Genomic DNA, 21,993 nt, shown 5'->3' with positions numbered 1-21,993 from the left:
GGCATGGTAACCTGAGATGGTAGGAAAATTGACAGATTTGAAGTCATAAAACCCATGTGCCTTTAAACTGTGCGCTTTTAACTAAGTCACTCAGTTTACCAACTCTATGAAATTCAGTATTCACACTTGAAAAGGGGAGAATATTGAGAGAATGAAAATAAGTCAAAGTGTATAATGCATATAAAATGCTTAGAGGATTTCTATTTTCTATATACTTAATCACCTTGGGGAGGCAGAAGGTGGGAAAAAAATACAACATCTGAGAAAATGCTCATACAGCTCATAATTATTTTTCAAAAGTATTTTCGTTGATAATTAAGATAAAGTAGTTCAGAACTCTGTTCCTTTGTAGTAGTGACAATAATTGTATATGTGTGTGTACCATAGTGCTAGTTGCTAGTTGCTAGTGCTATAGAGTAAATATATAAATTGGCTGAATCTTTTAGACCCTTTGAGAGAAGTAGTATTTGATAGAAGTAGTATTGATAGAAGTAGTGTTGTTATCTTATTGCTTACTGCAGATGAGGAAATGGAAACACACAGAGGTTAAGTAACTTGTCCAAGGTCACATGGGTGGTAAATGACAGAACCATAATTTAAATCCTGACAGTATGACCTTATATATTCATATTATGCTATATATCTTATGCAAGAATGCCTCTCACTGAAAATTGATCGTGTATAGAGGTCTTTTACTACAACAATAGCAAAGCATAGATGAAAATAATTCTGCTCTTGGCAAAAAAGTTCCTCAATGAGATACTATTGTGCATTCAGGAAGGGTGAGGAGAACTAATTATTGGTTTATGGAAAGAAGATCAAAGTCTATAGTGAGCTTTGTGGACCAAAATGAAATTTTCTGGACTTTGAAGATAAAGATCACATTTCATATTTTGTTAATCTGGTTTTGGATATAATCTTTTTAAAACCTGAACTTCAAAAATTAGCTGCTTCTGTAAACTGTAATGGCTGTCTAAATTAAAATTCTAGGTTTGTTATCCAATATCTCTTTGAACTTGAGGTGATTACTTAAGCTTCTTCTGTATCCCTTAAAATCACAACAATTAGTGACAGAGTTATGGTTTAAAGTCTGTGGTATAAGATTACAGAAGTTGTAAACGATTCAAAGGATAGAGCATACACTATAATATTTACAATTCCTAATTGTTTCATTTTCTTTGTATCTCTGCAGACAATGAGCTGAAAAATGTTTTAGCCATTTTGTGTAATTATTTTTTACAACACTTAATGACATGCTGTGATCAGCAGACAGTGCTTCCTTCATTTTCAGAGAAGCCAAATGATTACATATGAGATTTGATCATGGAAAGCTGTCTTCATTTAAAGAAGTACTTCTCATATGTCATTCCAGTTCTTTTAAGGCTCTGCTGTATTGTCTTTTCTTTTGTTTCCCCATCTGTCACTCAGTTTGTGGCTCAGTCAGCTAGATTTTGTGTGTTATTTGAGGTTAATTAAAATCAGTGATGAATTATAAATTGAGGTGCAAAAATCAGGGTGGCAATGAATAAGAAAATTTCAAAACAGTTGAATGCAGCTTACGGGACATCAAAAAATCTTATGCATTGTCAAAAATAAGAGCAGGGCCTTGTGGGAATTGTTGAGTTTGTACAGTAAAGTTGACATCTACTTTTTGGTTCTAATTATATTCTCAAATATAAAATTCAGAAATCATTTTGACAAACATAGGCAACCTGATGCTCAGTTATTATAATCATTAAGGGAGTGCATAAAGTAAAACAAGCAATAATAGTATAACTTGACAGTTGACAAACATGTTTATGTTTGAATTCATTCAACATTAGTTTAATTAGACTTCCAAAGCAAAAATATTGAATTTTATATCTTTCCCTTGGATTTCATTTCTTTCACGTATCCTTTAAATACAAAATAAAAATGTGATTTCTTAAATTGTAATGCTTGATTTCAGTTGGCTTAGTGGCTATTATTTTTTGAAAAAGTATATAGCTATATTTCAATACTTTTGATATTTTAATGTTTATTATTTCATGCAGCAAATACCATGGGATTCCTCTATAAGTTCTATTCTGTGCCTATGGTTAAAAATAATTAGGAGGACTCAGTGAGTCAAGTGCTGAGCTTCTCACAATGGAAGCCACAAGCTAAATTAATCAGAATAAAATAAAGAATTCAGTTCCTCAAACATAGTAATACATGCCAAGAACCAAATAGTCCTATATAGGTAGTGGCTAAAGTATTAGTGCAGATGCAGAACATTTCTGTCATGGCAGAGGGTTCTGTGGGACCAGGAACTTAATTTATAACAATTGTGCATGACTTTTTAATTATAGTAAAACAGAGTATTTTTGTAACTCCATGTTTTAACATGTGTAATTTTGATGCTTATAGTTCTTGTCTCTACAGTATGGTCATTTTAATAAGACACGAGAAAATTAGAATTTATTATAAATGTGCCAATTTTGACCAGTATAGATTTATTTATACTTTTCTATTAATATAATTTAAAAAATAATCATTTTGAACATTTTATTCTATCCAAACTAATAAAATATAGGAGGGATTACTAAAATAATGAGCAGATGTTCTTGAGAGTATACCATTGAAAGCATAACAACCTATGAGTTGTGGTTGAAAGAATATATAATCTAGGGCAGAACAAAGTCCTTGACCTCAAACAGCATATAATCTAATTATGGGTATAATAAATATGTAAAAAGTTATATGCAAATATTTAATGTAGGGATTCTGATAAGAGACATAACTTGACTTGAAAATCAGGTAAAAAGCTGTGGAAAAGTTGGATTACAGGTAGGTCCTGATAAATTAAGAAAATAAAAACAATCTTTAGCAGATTTATAAAAATAACATGAACTATTCAATGTTTTGAGATATCTAGCTTAAAAAGATGAAAACAATAATTAGAATTTATCAGATTGATTAATCATTCTCAGTTCTGAAAAAATCATTCTCACTTCTATCAGATATAATACTTATTTTTAAAATTTAATTTAATTTTTTCAGTTTTCCAAGAGTCATTGTTTATGGACCACACCCAGTGCTCCATGCAATACGTGCCCTCCTTAATACCCACCACCAGGCTCACCATACCCCACACCACCGCCCCTCCAAAACCCTCATTTTGTTTCTCAGAGTCCACAGTCTCCCATGGTTCATCTCCCCCTCTGATTTCCCCCAATTCACTTTTCCTTTCTTTCTCCTAAAGTCCTCCATGTTATTTCTTATGCTCTACAAGTAAATGAAACCATATGATAATTGACTTTCTCTGCTTGACTTATTTCACTCACCATAATCCCCGCCAGTCTCATCCACATGGATACAAAAGTTAGGTATTCATCCTTTCTGATGGAGGTGTAATATTCCATTCTATATATGAACCGTATCTTCTTTATCTATTCGTCTTTTGAAGGGCATCTTAGCTCTTTCCACAATTTGGTGATTGTGACCATTGTTGCTATGAATATTGGGGTACAGATGGTCCTTCTTTTCATTATGTCAGTATCTTTGAGGTAAATATCCAGTAGCGCAATTGCAGGGTCATAGGGTAGCTCTATTTTTAGGTTTTGAAGAATCTCCACACTGCTTTCCAAAGTGGCTGCACCAACTTGCATTCACACCATCAGTATAAGAGGGTTCCCCTTTCTCTAAATCCTTTCCAAGACTTGTTTCCTGTCTTGTTAATTTTGGTCTTTCTAACTGTGTGAGATGGTATCTCAATGTGGTTTTGATTTGAATCTCCCTGATGGCTAGTGATGATGAACATTTTTTCATGTGTCTGTTAGCCATTTGTATGTCTTCTTTGGAGAAATGTCTGTTTATGTCTTCTGCCCTTTTTTTGGAAGGCAGCTATGCTCACCACTATACCACCAACGCCCGCTGTTCTGCCCTTTTTTTGACATGATTATCTGTTTTGTGTGTGTTGAGTTTCAGGAGTCCTTTATAGATCTTGGATATCAGCCCTTTGTTGTGTCATTTGCAAATATCTTCTCCCATTCCCTGGGTTGCCTCTTTGTTTTATTGACTGTTTCCTTTGCTGTGCAGAATCTTTTATCTTGATTAAGTCCCCAAAGTTCATTTTTGCTTTTGTTTCCTTTGCCTTTGGAGACATGTTTTGAAAGAAGTTCTGTGCCCACTGTCAAAGAGGTTACTGCCTATATTCTCCTCTAGAATTTTGATCGATTCCTGCTTCACATTGAGGTCTTTTATCCATTTCGAGTTTATCTTTGTTCATGGTGTAAGGGAATGGTCAGTTTTCATTCTTCTTTATATAGATGTCCAATTTTCCCAGCACCATTTATTGAAGAGACTGTCTTTTTTCCACTAGATATTTTTTCTTACTTTGTCAATGATTATTTTACCATAGAGTTGTGGGTCCATATCTGGACTCCCTACTCTGTTGCACTGGTCTATGTGTCTGTTTTGAGCCAGTACCGTGGTGTCTTGGTGATCACAGCTTTGTAGTAAAGCTTGAAATCAGGCAATGTGATGCCTCCAGTTTTGTTTTTCTTTTTCAACATTTCCTTAGCAATTTTGGGTCTCTTCTGGTTCCATACAAATTTTAGGATTGTTTGTTCCAGCACTTTGAAAACTGCCAGTGGAATTTTGATCGGGATGGCATTGAAAGTATAGATGGCTCTAGGCAGTATAGACATTTTAACAATGTTTATTCTTCCAATCCATGAACATGGAATTCTCTTCCATTTTTTTGTGTCTTCTTCAATTTCTTTCATGAGTGTTCTGTAGTTCCTCAAGTACAGACAGATCTTTACCTCTTTGGTTAGGCTTATTCCCAGTTATCTTATGGTTCTTGGTGCTATATTAAATGGAATCGATTCTTTAATTTCCCTTTCTATGTTTTCATTATTAGTGTACAAGAAAGCAACTGATTTCTGTGCATTGATTATTTATCCTGACATGTTACTGAATTGTTGTATGAGTTCTAGTAGTTTGGGGGTGAAGTCTTTTGGGTTTTCAATATAAAGTATCATGTCATTTGTGAAGGGAGTGTTTGACTTCTTCTTTGCCAATTTGAATACCTTTTATTTCTTTTCGTTGTCTGATTACTGTTGCTAGGATTTCTAGTACTATGTTGAACAAGAGTCGTGAGAGTGGGCATCCTTGTTGTGTTCAGCTTTTCCCCATTGAGAATGATAGTCACTGTGGGTTTTTCATAAATAGATTTTATGAAGTTGAGGAATGTTTCCTCTGTCCCTATACTTTGAGGAGTTTTAATTGGAAATAGATGCTGTGTTTTGTCAAATGTTTTTCTCTGCATCAATTGGGAGGACCATGTGGTTCTTTCTCTTCTCTTACTGATTTGTTCTATCACATTGATTGATTTGTGAATGTTGAACCACTCTTGCCTCCTAGGGATAAATCCTACCTGGTCATGGTGGATAATCTTTTTAATGTACTGTTGGATCCTATTAGCTAGGATCTTGTTGAGAATCTTGGCATCCGTATTCATCAGGGATATTGTTCTGAAATTCTCCTTTTTGACGGGTTTTTGTCTGGTTTGGGGATCAGGGTAATGCTGGCTTCATAGAAGGAATCTGGAAGTTTTTCTTCTGTTTCTATCATTTGAAACAGCTTCAGGAGAATAGGTATTATTTATTCTTTGAAAGTTTGGTAGAATTCTCCAGGGAATCTGCCAGGTCTTGGGCTCTTGTTTTGGGGGAGGTTTTTGATCATTGCTTCAATCTCATTACTAGATATTGGTCTATTCAGGTTGTCAATTTCTTCCTGATGCAGTTTTGGAAATTTACAGGTTTCCAGGAATGCATCCATTCCATCTAGGTTGCTTAACCTATTGGCATATAACTGTTGATAGTAAATTCTGATGATTGTTTCTATTTCCTTGGTGTTAGTAGTGATCTCTCCCTTTTCATTCACAGTTTTATTAATTTTGGTTCTCTATCTCTCCTTTTGGATTAGTTTGGCCAGTGCTTTATTGATCTAATTGATTCTTTCAAAAAAACAGCTTCTAGTTTCATTGATGTGTTCTGCTATATCTCTCTTTTCTATCTCTTTGATCTCTGCTCTAATCTTGATTATTTCCCCTCTTCTGTATGGGGTTGGCTTAATTTGTTGTTGATTCTCTAGTTCCTTGAGGTGTAAAGAGAGCTGGTGTATTCTGGATTTTTCAGTTTTTTGAGTGAGGCTTGGATGGCTGTGTATTTCTCCCTTAGGATCGTCATTGCTATATCCCATGGGTTTTGGACCAATGTGTCATCATTCTCATTGGTTTCCATAAATTGTTTAAGTTCTTTTTTGATTTTCTGGTTGATCCACACATTTTTAAGCAAGGTGGTCATTAGCTTCCAGGTGTTTGAATTTCTTCCAAACTTTTTCTTGTTGTTGAGTTCCAGTTTCAAAGCATTGTGGTCTGCGAATATGCAGGGAATAATCTCAATCTTTTGGTATCAGTTGAGCCCTGATTTGTGACCCAGTATGTGGTCTATTCTGGAGAAAGGTCCATGTCCGCTCTAGAAGAAAGTATCCTATTATTTTAGGGTGGAATATTCTGTATATATCTTTGAGGTCCATCTGGTCCAACGTGTCATTCAAAGCTCTTGTTTCTTTATTGATTTTCTGCTTGGATGATCTATTACTGAGAGTGGTGTGTTAAGATCCCCTACTATTAATGTATTCATAGCAATAGGACTCTTTACTTTTATTAACAGTTTTCTTATGTAATTGGTTGCTCCCATACTGGGGACATAAATATTTATAATTGTTAGATCTTCTTGGTGGATAGATCCTTTAAGAATGATGTAAGTCCTTCTTTATCTCTGACCACAGTATTTAGCTTAAAATCTAATTTATCTGATATGAGAATCACTAATCCAGCTTTCTTTTGAGGCCCATTTGGTATGAAAGATGCTTCTACATCCCTTCACTTTCAGTCTGGATGTATCTTTAGGTTTAAAGATACATGGTCTCTTGTAGACAGCATATGGACTGGTCATGTCATTTTATCCCTCTGCAACCCTGTTTCATTTTATGAGAGCATTTAGGCTGTTCATGTTGAGAGTGATTATTGAAAGATACGTTTTTATTCACATCATGCTGCCTGTTAAGTCCTTGTTTCTATAGATAGTCTCTGTAAATTTCTGTTCTATGTCAGTCTTGGGTTCTTTCTTCTTTTATAGAACCCCCCTTAATATTTCTTGTAGTGCTGGCTTGGTGGTCACACACCCTTTTACACCTTCCTGGTCTTGGAAGCTCTTTATCTCTCTGTCCATTTTGAATATCAGCCTTGCTGGATAAAGTGTTCTTGGCTGCATGCTCTTCTCATTTAGTGCCATGAATATGTCTTGCCAGCCCTTTCTGGCTTTCCAGGTTTCTGGACAGGTCTGATGTTATTCTGATGAACTTTTCTCTGTACCTAAGGAATCTCTTCCCCCTAGGTGCCCTCAGAAGCTCTTGTCTAAAATTATGGTTAGTGAATTTCACAATCTAGTGTCTTGAGGTCTTTCTAGATCATGGTGGGTGGTTTTTCTGCCTCTTGGGCACAAGCACTTTTTCCGTTCCCCAGATTGGGAAAATTTTCATCCAGAATTTGTTCATCTATATCTTCTAGTCTTCTCTCTTTTTCCAACCCCTCAGAGATCCCAATAATTCTGACATTGGAATGTGTCATGGCATCATTTATTTCCATAATTTTGTTTTCATGGCTTCTAAGCTGTTCGTTCCATCCCTCCTCCTGATTCCTATCAGTTTGTCCTCTAGATTCTATATTCTGCCTTGCTTACCCTAGTTTTTTGAGTATTTAGATTAGATTTGATCTCATTGATAGCATTTTTAACTTCTGCCAGGTTGGCTCTCACTTCCACCCTTAGAGATTCTATGTTGTCACTAATGGTTTTGTCTAGCCTAGCCATTGCCTGGATAATTGTTACCCTGAATTTCCTTTCCGACTTACTGCTTATGTCCATATCCAATAGTTCTGATGGAGAGGCACAGTCTCTGAATTTTTCCTCTGTTGGGTGTTCATCCTCTTAATCATTTTGGTGGGAGGTGGTTGAGGGGATGTATAGCTGAATATATCAACCACGATCCAGGCAAAGTGCACCCTGGAATGCTTCAGAGCAATCAGATTGCATCACCAAAAAGAAAAAAAAAAGAAAAAGAAAAAGAAAAAAGAGAATTAGAGAGAGAGAGAGAGAGAGAGAGAGAGAGAAAATCCATCCAGAATGAGCCACAAAAGCAAGATTTATAAGGTATATAAACAAAAACACCGACAATAGCATATGACAAGAAAAAAAAAAGCCAAAATGAACACCACAAATAAGATTTATGTAATACCAGAACAAAAACAAATACACAGAAACACTGACAGAAGAAAAAGATGGGAGGATGGTTATAAATTCTCGATGTGTGTAGGAAGATTATTGTGGTTCTTCCTGGGTGTATCTTGGTATCTTTGTTAAAGGACTTAAACTTTCCAGAGATAAAGGAAGATTAAAACTGGTTTATTTATTGAGGTAGTATTGATTAGGAAAAAGATTACCTTGAAGCTTATATCTATATGTATATTAAAAAAAGGAAAAGGAAAAACACAGGTATACATATGAAAAAAGATCAAGTTAAAAAGTTATTATGGAATATGTTTTTATTAAACCTCTAGTTGTAATGGTGAGTATGTTAAAAAAATTAAAAGGACAATAATCCTGAGAACAATTTTTAAAAAGTCACGTCGCAGAAGGCAGCTGCTGAGGGATCCCAACTAGAGATTATACCAAGTTCTCCCAGGCGTGGGTGGGATCATCCATTCCCTCAGACAGTGGCAGAAGGTTACAGTCTTAAAGAATGCTGGCTCTTTCAGGCCTGGGTAGGACAGCGCTCACACCCTGTGGTTGCAGGAGGTGAGCAGAGCCTAGAAGGCTGAGGACCTAGAGAACCTAGGCTGGTGCCCCCCCCAGATTCTGTCACGTGTGGGTGGGAGTGTACCCAGCCAAGATGTGGTGCAAGCAGTGGAAAGTGGTGGGCTCAGGGACCATGGACCGGAGGCTCCGCCACACTCTTTCTGGAATGGGTAGTTGCCAGCAGTGGCCTGCCTAGGTGCCTGTGATCACCCGATTCCACCAGTTGCCCCTTAAGATCTTTTGCTTTTTTTGAGTGCCTTCATCCAGACTCCCAAGTTAATGCTGGTTTCCAACCACAGGGCACTTTCATATTGGGGTATTACTTTCCCATTAGGTCACTTCTGGTGGCTTCCTCTCTCTTCTGCTTATCCTCTGATATCTGTCCAAGTGTTCCTGTTCTACTTTACCTCTCCACTGACGTCTTCTGCCCCTGTAGAGATCCAGATGTATATAGTCTTACATCTCAGGCTGATTTCATGGTTGTTCAGAGTGTTCTGGTAGACATATAGCTCACGTTAGGGGACCAGTTGAAACAGGGTCTCCTACTTCACCATCTTGCCCCTCCTCCACATAATATTTATTTTTTTAAAGATTTTATTTATTTATTTGACAGATGGAAATCACAAGTAGGCAGAGAAGTAGGCAGAGAGAGAGGAAGCAGGCCCCCTGCTGAGCAGAGAGCTCGATGTGGGGCTCAATCCCAGGACCCTGACATCATGATCTGAGCCGAAGGCAGAGGCTTTAACCCACTGAGCCACCCAGGTGCCCCATAATACTTGTTTTTAAACAAAGATATTTTAATGCCTATGCCTCCAGATCAAGTAGGCCTTAGCATTCTTCTGAGCTTGATAGAAATTTGGACAAGTTGTTGCCCCTGACTCTGGGCCCCAGACCTTCCTTTCCTTAGTGCATTTACTTTATTTTTTTTCAAGTTTTTATTGAAATTACAGTTAGTTAATATACAGTGTAATATTAGTTTCAGGTATAAAATCTAGTGATTTAATGTTTCCATACAACACTCCTCATCACAGCAAGTGCATTCCTTAATCCCCATATGTATTTTATCCATCTATCTCCCCTCTTTAGGAAATGTGCAATTGAAAATTATTTCTCTGACACTTTGAAATGCAGATAAACATTCTCAGAAGTCTCTTGCCAGTTTTACAACTCATAACTGTCTATCCTAAGTACCTAGGAGTCATTCCTCTGAAAGGTAATCATCAAGAAAGACAACACCCTTATATCCCACAAGTCTATAAGAGAGTAGGAGCCTACCTTCAATAAACAACAATTAGCAAATGCGTATCTCCTAATCACATTAATCAACCTGTCCCCTAATGTGTTCCAATACTTTTCCACTAGCTCACCAGTGCTTAAAACAGGGTTGAATTTAATCTCTCTCCCATATTTCCATAGTCTTGAATAAAGTCTTCCTTGAATATTTTTCCAGGTCAGTTTTTCTTTGAGAACCTTTATGAGTTTTATATTGTTGCTATAACAAAATGATCACAAATTTACTGACATAAAGCAACAAAAATTTATTATCTCATAGTTCTGGAATTCAGATGTTCAAAATGGATCTCCTTGTGCTAAGATCAAGGTGTTGACAAGGCTTCATTTCTTTGGGATGCTGTAGTTAACAGCATTTTTTTTTTCCCTGCCTTCTTCAATTAAGCATGAATTGTTGGGGCGCCTGGGTGGCTCAGTGGGTTAAAGCCTCTGCCTTCGGCTCAGGTCATGATCCCAGGGTCCTGAGATTCAGCCCCCTATCGGGCTCTCTGCTCATCGGGTAGCCTGCTTCCTCCTCTCTCTCTCTGCCTGCCTCTCTGCCTACTTGTGATTTCTATCTGTCAAATAAATAAATAAAATCTTTAAAAAAAGAAAGCATGAATTGTTATCCTGTAAATAAATATGACTTTCTTTTTCACATCATGCTTTCATTTTTGATGTCTAGTATCAGTAATATGTACAACATCCCTAGTATTTTGTACATATGAGACGATATTGATGCAGGCACTGACAAATAATTCATCTTGTAAACAGATGATGCAAACTGATATCAATGCAGATGATGCAAAATTGATATCAATACATGATATCATTGTATATAGTATGGCACTGTAAATGTATTATCTCTTCCTTTTGGTTTTTTTAAAACATTTTTTTTCTCTGCTTGCTTTATGGTAAGAATACACAGTATATAATACATATACAAAATATGTTAATAACTACTTGTTATTATTAAGGCTTATAGTCAACAGTAGGCTATTAGTATTGAAGTTTTGGGAGAATCAAAAGTTATCTGGATTTTGACTGTGGGAGGTCAGCATAGCTATGACTGAGAAACCAAGAAATACAGACTCAAAAGAGGGTGATATATTAGCAACTTAAATAGCATAAGTGCTATTTGTATCAGTAGTGCAATTTCCAAAACAATGAAAAACTATTTGGAAAAAAAAATTCGGTGCAATTATGATTTAATAGTCAGGAAGCTTCCATTTTCCAATTTTCTGGAAATTCAGAGTACCCTAAAACCATCCAAAATGCTGTATATTTATATGTAAAATGAAATGATATTTTAGCTTGATGTAATTAAAAACTGATTTTTCACCTATATAAATGTCTGCTGAGACAAAGTTTGTGTGGGACATGTAGTAATAGTTTTTCATTGTGTACAGTTGTACAGCATATTCAAGGGTAATGTAAATCTGTTGTACCCATGCTCTAAATAACAGTATACCCCTTGTAACGCACACCACACCCCCCATACACCTGCACACAGATTTCCCAAACTTTCTAAATCAACTATTGCAGGCAGCACTTCCCACCCATGAAAGTCACCAATCTTTCCAATCTTCTTATTTTTATAGAGAATATACTGCAGTTACCTTTGGTCAACAGATAAGTGATATTTGGAGATTTAATCTGGGACCAATTTCGGGTGTTAGAAATGCATTAAAGAACCAAATTTGCTCAATTTTTCTTTTTTCATAGGTTTTCTTGTTACAGAAGTGATAAATAATTTATAATAGGGGTGCCTGGGTGGCTCAGTCTGCTAAGCATCTGCCTTCAGTCCAGGTCATGATTCCAGGGTCCTGGGATAAAGCCCCACATTCGACTCCCTTCTCAGAGGGGAGACTGCTTCTCCCTCCCCTCTGACCCTCCCCCTTTGCTCATGCTCCATCTCTCTCTTTCTCTCTCTCAAATAAATAATTAAGGAATTAAAAAAAAAATTTATAACATAGAAAACTATATTGTGTAGTGTATGAGAAATTGATGTGTTTATGCATAATACATTTGCTAAATAATTTTTATTGTATGCTTATTATGATCCAGACACAAAAGAGTACTTGAGAGGAGACAGTGCCAGGCTAAGCATGCTAAGATTTTTGCAACTTACTCTTTTTTCAGTGAAAGCAATGGTACTATTTTGAACATGGGAATTAAATAGTCTGATTTGTATTTTAACAAAATCCCTCCAACTGCTCTGCAGAGAATGGAGAACGGCAGAGGAATGGGAGGAGAATTAAATTTGAGGGACAGAATAGATGAGAAATAAGCATGTGTTAAACTATAGTGTGACAGTAGATAGAAGTGAGTAAACTTCACATATATTGTAGAGATAGAGCTGATAAGACTTACAGAAGGATTGAATTTCTGAGGTTTTGGAAGAAGGCATTTTCTAGATTGAGCTCTTGCTTTCTAAATTAAGAAAATCAGTGGCATATACTGATAGAGTTTAGGATGGAAGAGATAATCTATGGAAAAAAAAGACCTTGAAGATTATTTTCAGGATTAAAATAATCTTTAAGATTATTGCCAGGATCTCAGGATTGAAATCCCCATATTTAAATTTTTTTTACAGATTTTAGTACTTATATTAAAGTTTATTCATGATGCAAGTAAAAACAAATAGTTAAAGAATAGAAGGGCATAAACCTTCATCACAACCATAACTATAGAAACAATTTTTTATTGAGTCTCAGCTTTTCCCTTGAAAGTTGCTGGAAAAATTCTGACATATAATTATACTAAAAATCTCAGTTTCAACCATATTTAATACTTCTGCTGTCTTCTTCACAATTCAGGCAAATAAATGAAAATAAATTTTTTGAGTAAACATTTCATGAAACATTTTCACAAGTGACTTTTTTTGCACAAGTTATACCTCTAGTTAACACTTTCACGTATTTGTGTTTTTAAATTATTTCTGTCTACTATCAAATTTATGCCTAGAAATCAGTGATATAATTTCTTTAGTTGAACAAAATACTCTGATGAGTAAAATAGAAAAGAACACTCAGGTTACTGAGAACTTAAAATAGCACATTTTTAAAGCCTTGCGACAGATGAAGTCACAAAAGCTTAAACTAATAAATAAAACATCAGAGACTCACATTTAACAGGAAATATTTTCATTTAAAGAATTAAATATTATTAGTTTTCATATATCTTGAGTTCTGGTAGCTTGATTGTTTAAAGTTCTGGCAATCTGAATGTTCGCAATAAAAAACTGTCAATTTACAATAAATTGATGCTAATTGTTTTCAACAAAGTAAAGAAAAATCAATGATATTCTCTGTCCTGATTGATATGTTAATATGTTTTCAATCATTTCCATTTTATTTACCTTACTCTGTGTGAGATTATGCAACTGAAGATAAATATCAAATGAAAAAAAGCCATCAGAGCAATCTATTACTGATTACTGGATTTTATACTCCATTATTTAAAACCACACACACACACACACACACACACTTAAATACATACACACCCATACACATGTATATGTGGTATATAAAATACCATTATCCCAAACTATTTCTTGTTACCTTCTCCAAGACAGTTTGTTCCTTCCTACTAAATTCATAATTCTTACTGACATTTCTCATTCTGTGTTATTAATGAAAAATTCAGGGGCTCCAGAATCACACAGAGCATAATTCAACTCCTGCTATGTATTTTGCATCCCCCCCATTACACGGAGTAATTTAATCAATTGTTCAGAGTTCTAGTATATTTCTCTATAATATGATGCTGAAATCCTTTCTGAATGGGTAATTAAGCCCAAGTCAAGCCCACCAATGATTGCAGCCCAACCTCAGGGGACAGTCTATAGCCTGTATGCCTACCTGGACTATTCCAGAAATCCTATCCCACAGAAATTGTGAGAAACAAGGAAGGATTTTCAGTGCTTTAAGCCACTACATTTTGCAGTGATTTGCTATGTAGCAATATATATCTAATATAGATTTTGGTACCATGGTGCTACTCTAACAGAAATCTAAATATGTGGCGGTAATTTTGGAACCAAATAGTAAGCAGAAGTTGAAATGGCCTTGAAGAAACTGCAAGAGAAAGCCTGAAGGTTCTTGAGGAGACTGTGGAAGAGTACTTAATAAGAAGTAAGGAAACGTTACTGGAAAGTGAGAGGATCATTGTAGAGTAGTGATAGAAAGTTTTGCAACACTTTAGCTTGCAGAAATGTGCAATTTAGGGGCACCTGGGTGGCCCAGTGGATTAAGCGTTTGCCTTCAGCTCAGGTCATGATCTCAAGGTCCTGGGATCCAGGCCCGCATCAGGCCATCAGGCTCACTGCTCAGCAGAGAGTGTGCTCTCCCTCTCCCTTTGCTCTCTCTACTCCCCACTCCCACTCCCCACTAATACTCTCTCAAATAAATAAATAAAATCTTAAAAAATTTGAAATGTGCAGTTTAGAAAGCTTATCTCATGAACTGATCTAGCTAAGGAAATTTCTAGCCAGAACGTTGAAGGTGTCACCTGGTTTCTTCTAGCTGATCAAAGTAAAATGCCAAAGGAGAGATATAAGTCAAAGGCAGATTTGTTAAATATAATGGAGACAGGATTTTCAGAGTCTGATACTAATTTTTTTCCTCATTCACAGCTTTTCCAAATGATAAAAAGAAATGGCAAATGACTGCCAGGCAGAGATCAAATCCATGCCACTTTCAGGAAAACAGGATCTAAAGATAAAACCAAGGTTGTAGCGATACAAATTTTTTAAAAAATAATTTCAGAAAAGTCTAAAGTATTTTGTCATATAAAAGCCCACTAAGGAACTTAAGAATATGCCTCACAGATCCTCTTCCTTTAAACTATATATGTTGTAAGAAACATAATGGTGTCATCCTTTAACCAACTTCGTATATTCTCGAGAAAGAGAAGAACTTATTTTTTTTTTAAAGATTTATTTATTTGAGAGTGAGAGAGAGAATGGGGGCAAGGGCAGAGGGAGACAGTCTTCAAGCAGACTGCCTGCTGAGTGGGGAGTGCAATGCGGGACTCCATCTCATGACCCATGAAGTCATGACCTGAGCCAAAACCAAGAACTGGATGCTCAACTCACTGGCTACCCAGGTGCCTGCCCTGAGAAAAGCTTATCTTAAAGAGATTTGTGCATGTGGGCATTTATATAATGAAGTGAACATAATAAGATTCATATGAGAGTAGCAAAGTTTTAAAGATGATTATACTATCAGAAATACCTTCAAGTTTCAACTCAGAATGACAGACACAATACAAAATGAAAACAGGCACATGGTCTCCCTTACTATTAGGGACACGAACAAGCTGAGAAAACTTCTTAGAGGTGAGCACCAGCCCATTTTATATGAAAAGGAAAGAATAATACAGACAGTAGAATCTAGAATCCAAGGGACAGAACAAAGAGCCAAGAAGAATTACTCCCAGGGAATAGGGATGATTTTTAATTAAAGAATTGGCATCATGTGCCTGGCCAAATGTCAGAATTGTTATGGAATAATGATAGCTGTGTGTTCTCTTCTTCTCTTTTTGAAAATGAAGGTGGAGAGAGGTTCTCTTACTGTATGGTGGGTGTATGGGGAAAGGGAGTAGGGAGAAAGTTAACTTGTCTCTTTAGTTAATAGGTCTTTAGTTGAAAGGGATTGTTTCCAAGTAGTTGTACTTCAGTTATCATACCTGAACTGCTTTTTCTACACTTGCAAACTGAATTTGTCCTGATGTGATACCTTTTAATGCCTTTAGAAGATTAAGGGATTTTTGCACAGAGAGAGTCCTGAATTATTAGGGATCACTGAATAAACTGGTGGTTGCCCTCTGAGATGGTTGCTAGTGATGCTTTCCTGCTGGTATTCAATTCTTGTTTAGTACCCCTCCACGTGAAATGAGGGCTGGGCCCTATGTGTCCAAGAGAATATAGCAGAATGGGGTTTGCGTGACTTCTATTGGTAGGTTATAAAGGCATGTTAACATCTGCTTTGGACTTTGGACTGCTTGAAAGCCAGATCTGGAAAGCCAGATACAATGCCATAAAGATACTCAAACTGCCCTGGGGAGAGGTCTGTATGGAGAGAGGCTGAGAATCACAACTATCAGCTATTTCCAATTTGCTAACAAGGTGAAAATGTGTGATCTACATTGGAAGAAGATTGACTAGCCCCAATTATTAAGAGGACTCCAATGCAGATGACAACTTACTGCTACCTCACAAGAGATCCCAAGTTAAAACATGTTAACTGGGGGGAGGGGGGGGCGCCTGGGTGGCTCAGTGGGTTAAAGCCTCTGCCTTCGGCTCAGGTCATGGTCCCAGGGTCCTGGGATTGAGCCCCACATCGGGCTCTCTGCTCAGCGGGAAGCCTGCTACCTCCTCTCTCTGCCTGCCTCTCTGCCTACTTGTGATTTCTATCTGTCAAATAAATAAATAAAATCTTAAAATAAATTGTTAACTAGGCCACTCCTAATTTTCTGACCTACAGAAACAATGAGAGAGAATAGCTATTGTTTTAAGCTAAGTTTTAGAATACATTTATGCAGCAATAGATGATAGCCCAGTGAAGCACACCTGATTCTAATTCACGCTTTTTACTTTTCAAAAAGGTAAGTTCATGTTTACCATCATCTTCAGATATGAGAAAGAAAATAGGTGTCAGACAACATATAGAAAAATTCTTAAGAATGTTGATCTAGACCTTGAATAGGGAAAATGAGAATTGAAAAAAGTAAGTTTTGGTTGAAATAACTAATGAGAGAGAATAATCACTTTATATTGATCATATAACCTGGCTTAAAAATAAATTGTACTTCCTAGTATTAGTTAAAGTTTATATCCCTCAGGAAAATGAAGCCCTGAGTTCAAAACTGAATTGGCTCTTAGCTATTAGAGTATCATAGAAGAAAATGAGTCACTGGAGGAAAGCACCTGCTTCTGATGTATTTAATAAATATGGAGAGTATCCAGCATTCTAGTAAGTAAGTGTTGCATATGTGGGTGAAGGTTGCCAATAGAAGATGGAGTCCTGGTCATAAGGTGCAACTATTTGCATGTGCACATCTTGATGATTTGAATGGTATTCTGAAATCTAGTCAACCACATTATACTTTCCCCAGAGAAGAGCTTTGCAAAAATCATGGTATTTGTCCTCTTAAAAATTTATCCATAATGTTAGGGATTGCATATTTTTTTAAGATAAGGACCTTTGATCCAATATGTTTCATATTCAAAATGTGCCAGATTTTTTCCTCTGCCCTTCTTAATTGTTTTATGTTCATTTTGTGACTGTGCATCGTTTATGTTGGGATGTAAGAAACAATTTTTAGAGTATATAGAAAGCAGATTTATTAAAGGGAAGACTTCAACATAATCACTATCAATCAGAATACAATTTTAAAGAATTTAAGGAGAAATTTAATCAAAATTACCCTCTATATTTTACTAAATTTCTTTCAGTTGGCAATATGGTAGCTAATTATTACTTTATAAGTCCATGAATGCTTGGTAGAGGAAGACTTGTCAAATTTATATTTTTTTATACAGGTAAAATATACAGTTGTATGCTTATATAGTAAGAGTGGTAACTATTCAGCATCTTCTATATGGCAGACTGTATTTATGTTATTTTGTTCCTTATTTGCAATAACCTGACGGAATGTGGGTTAGCATTTCCATTAGAAAAAGTAAAGAAACTAGTTTCTTAAGGTCAGTGAGTTGCCATAAATCACAAAATGTAAGTGTAGGGATTCTTATTCATCTTTCTGATTCCAGAGGGGGTGTGATTCCACTATTCCATAATACCTTCAAATTACAAACTAACTTGTAAACTGGTCCTTGTAAATATGTCCTTGCAAATATACCATTGTTTTACTTGATTATAGTATATTTATCTTTGCTGATTTATAGTTTACTAAGTTCTAGTTTGGTTTTTGCATGTCTGATTTCATTTAAGTTCTTTTTTAAAATCTAATTTTCTGTGGTGTATCATTATGAGTGCTTGAATTTCAGAAACCATAAGCAGTCTGCCATCATCAATATATGAGCCAGTTTATGTTTCTTTCTTCCTCAGCTGAAGTAAGAGCAACATTATATCTAATTTTATAATGTGTTTCTATATTCTGCAAATTCAAAACTTGTAGAACGCCTGAACACTTAAAATCTGAGTATTCTAGATGATTAAAATTGTACAGTGTCTTTATGAGGATCTGTATTTAAAATTCTTTCAAGCAGTCTATAACTTCTAATACTTTATATTTTATTTTATTATTTTTTAAAATATTTTTTCAAAGATTTTATTTATTTATTTGGCAGACAAATATCACAATTAGGCAGAGCAGCAGCAGAGAGAGAGGAAGGGAAGCAGGCTCCCCACTGAGCAGGGAGCTTGATGTGGGGCTCAATCCCAGGACCCTGAGACCATGACCTGAGCTGAAGGCAGAGGCTTAACCCACTGAGCCACCCAGGCGCTCCATTATTTTTAAAAATATTTTATTTATTTGACAGAAACAGTGAGAGAGGGAGCACAAGCAGAGGAGTGGGAGAGGGAGAAGCAGGCTTCCTGCTGAGCAGGGAGCCTGATGCAGGGCTTGATCCCAGGACCCTGGGATCATGACCTGAGCTGAAGGCAGACTTTTAGCGACTGAGCCATCCAGGTGCCCCCTGATACTTCCTATTTTAGAACTAAAATTTGAAAATTTGGGATCATAATAAAGTTTTCCAAATAATCTAAGGAATAAAGATGATATGTCTCTACAGCTAGTTCAGAGAGTCCTAAATATTTACCCTGTGTTAACAAATGTATTTGACCTTGAAGGGAATAATAGTATAAAGTGTATTTAAGTGCAATTTGGAAGTCTTTCTAAATCTAGATTTAGTATTTTTATTAACATTTGCATAGATAAGAGTCTACACAAAGGACTGACAGGAAAGATTGAAAGATTGAAAGATTGAAGAGAAATATGTCATTTTAAGGGATAGGAGACAGACCCTGAATTTTTAAAAACATCCTCATGAAATAATTGAAAGAGAAGGATGCGCATTTCCACATCACCTTTCATTCAATCAAAGTAACTTAGAAATGACTGGCTTTATAAAGTTGGATATTAATTTTATGTTTGAACCCTGTCAATTTCCACTTATAGGAGGGAAAGGAATCTTGGAAACGTGATGGAAGCAGTATGGTTATAGGTTTTTATAAGTCATATTTTATTAATCCATCCAAGTTAATGATTAACATTGCTATCTCATTTCTGGCCAGTAGTTGATTTTTTATGATTAAAATTGCAAATGACCTAGTATTAATCATTTAATAACTATATGGTTAAAGTTTATTTTTCTCTTTCATACAGTACTGCTTGTTCAAATTCCCCCATTGTTATGGTCATTCAGTTAAGCCAGGTCACTTCTTCCTGTGTTATAACTTATTTTAATTTCCATCTTCCACCTCCAATGACCCATCCTGCACAATGTGGAGAGATCAATCCTCCCAAAATACCAATTTCACTTACCTGTTAAAAATCTTGGAAAGATTTGTAACTGCTATGTAGCATACCCAAGACTCAGGAAATAATGATGTAGACATTTTACTTTATTTTATATGAGAGAGAAAGAAAATAAGGGGATGGGGGAGGAGCAGAGAGAGAGGGAGAAACAGACTCCCCAGTGAGCAAGGAGCCAAAGGTGGGGGGTGCTGAGATTATGATCTGAACTGAAGGCAGACTTTTAACCAACTGAGCCACCTAAGTGCCTCTAATGCAGACATTTTTTTCTTTTTCTTTTCTTTCTTTCTTCTTCTTCTTTTTTTAAAAAAATATTTTATTTGTATTTATTTGACAGAGAGAGAGATCACAAGTAGGCAGAGGCAGGCGGCGGGCGGGGTGGGGGGGGAGGAAGCAGGCTTCCCGCTGAGCAGAGAGCCTGATGTGGGGCTCGATCCCAGGACCCTGAGATCATGACCTGAGCTGAAGGCAGAGGCTTAACCCACTGAACCACCCAGGCACCCCCTTAATGCAGACATTTTAAAGACAGCTGTACTGTACTGTACTGTCTTTAAAATGTCTGCATTAAGGGGGCACCTGACCCACTGGATGGTCAGTGGGCCTCTACTACCTGGATCTGGCCCTCAGATCACTTCCTTCCTTCTTTTTTTTTTTTTTTTTAATTTCTTTTCAGGGTAACAGAATTCATTGTTTTTGCACCACACCCAGTGCTCCATGCAATGCGTACCCTCCATAATACCCACTACCTGGCTCCCCCAACCTCCCACCCCCCGTCCCTTCAAAACCCTCAGATTGTTTTTCAGAGTCCACAGTCTCTCATGGTTCATCTCCCCCTTCATTTTACAACATCTTAGTCAACTTTTGGAGTATGGGGTCAATGAAGTGGCATATTTACCTAGAGTGTACTCCAAAAGCAATGGCATCAGGACAGTTTCCTTTTAATGAAAAGTATTTTCAAATCAAATGCTGTGTTAGGTGCTTCTGTCAGGTTTTTATCCATTCAGAAGATGGTTCATGAGGGTCCTGAAAATAGCAGTGGGAGAGTTATATTTCAACATTAGATTACTCTACTTGGACAAAGAATTCTATTGCTGAGACCTCATTTTTCTGAGCCCCAAATAGATTATGGGTGGAAATAATTTGAACAAATGTCTCATAGCATTGGAGGAAAAAACCAAACCATACAAAAATGCCTCAAGAGAAAATCATTTCAGTGACTTGCCAGATAGGAAGAATGAAGCCATTATGCCTTAAGCTAGCAGTTAAGGCCTTCCACTGTCGGGCCATAAATTGTTTTCTTCACTCCTACAATCCTATTACCTAAAACCAAGTACCATCCATACTAATTCTCCAAATGTGCACTGCTCACCATATCAGAGACTGTTCAATCTAACAAACCAATTGATATTTGTTTAAACAGAGCTCTAGCTTAAAGTGCATTTCATTTCTGCAACCTATAGCCTTTAAAAATGATGGCTCCTTTATAAAAATACCATTCTTTTTTGTACTTTCTATGAAAAACTTCAGCCCAGAGTTCTCTCTCCTTACTCACGTAGTCCATGGAAATTATTGAGCATCTTTCTTACTCAGCATTTATTGCCCCTTGTCTTTTATTATTAGTTACCTTTTCACAGGTTTATGTGTTGCTTTTTCCATTTAGAGTATAAAGTCAAATGAGGATAAAAGCCACCATGCACTGTTGTGAATCCTTCATAAGCCCCAGCATAAAGTGAATACACAGACAATAATTCAAAACTGTTACTAATTATATTTGTGACATGTATATAACTGTAAACTAATCAGGTTTCTAATATGTCATTTAATGAACCACAATAACAAAATGTTTCATTCTTATGTGAATATAAAAGTAGGATAAATCTGACTTAGTAATAAATAAGATGTTTAGGCAACATTGTATGAGAAGTTGACATTTTAGTTCAATTTTATATGGTTGAAAATATTTTGTTCTATATATAAAATATACACATGAAATTATAGTAATATTTATACTTTTTTAGTATCTCTTAATAATGAATTCTATTTAAGGATTTATGTAGAACAGTGGTACTCTCTCTACTGTGAAGGTCTCATGTGTCAAATTGATAAATACATGAGTCATTTTTTTAAGACTATTTATTCATTTGAGAGAGAGAGACAGAGCACTAGCACAGGGAGAGGCAGATGGAAAGGGGGAAGCAGAATCCCTGTTGAGTTGGGAGCCCAATGTGGGACTCTATCCCTGGAACTGGAGATCATGACCTGAAGCTCAAGGCAGACGCTTAACTGTCTGAGTCACACAGGATCCCCTGAATCATTTTTACCTAAATTTTTCCTG

The sequence above is a fragment of the Mustela erminea genome, chromosome 2 (genome assembly GCF_009829155.1).
Source record: "Mustela erminea isolate mMusErm1 chromosome 2, mMusErm1.Pri, whole genome shotgun sequence".
NCBI classification, from domain to species: domain Eukaryota; kingdom Metazoa; phylum Chordata; class Mammalia; order Carnivora; family Mustelidae; genus Mustela; species Mustela erminea.
The sequence above is the reverse complement of the archived record's forward strand: the minus strand, read 5'-3'. Positions refer to the sequence as shown.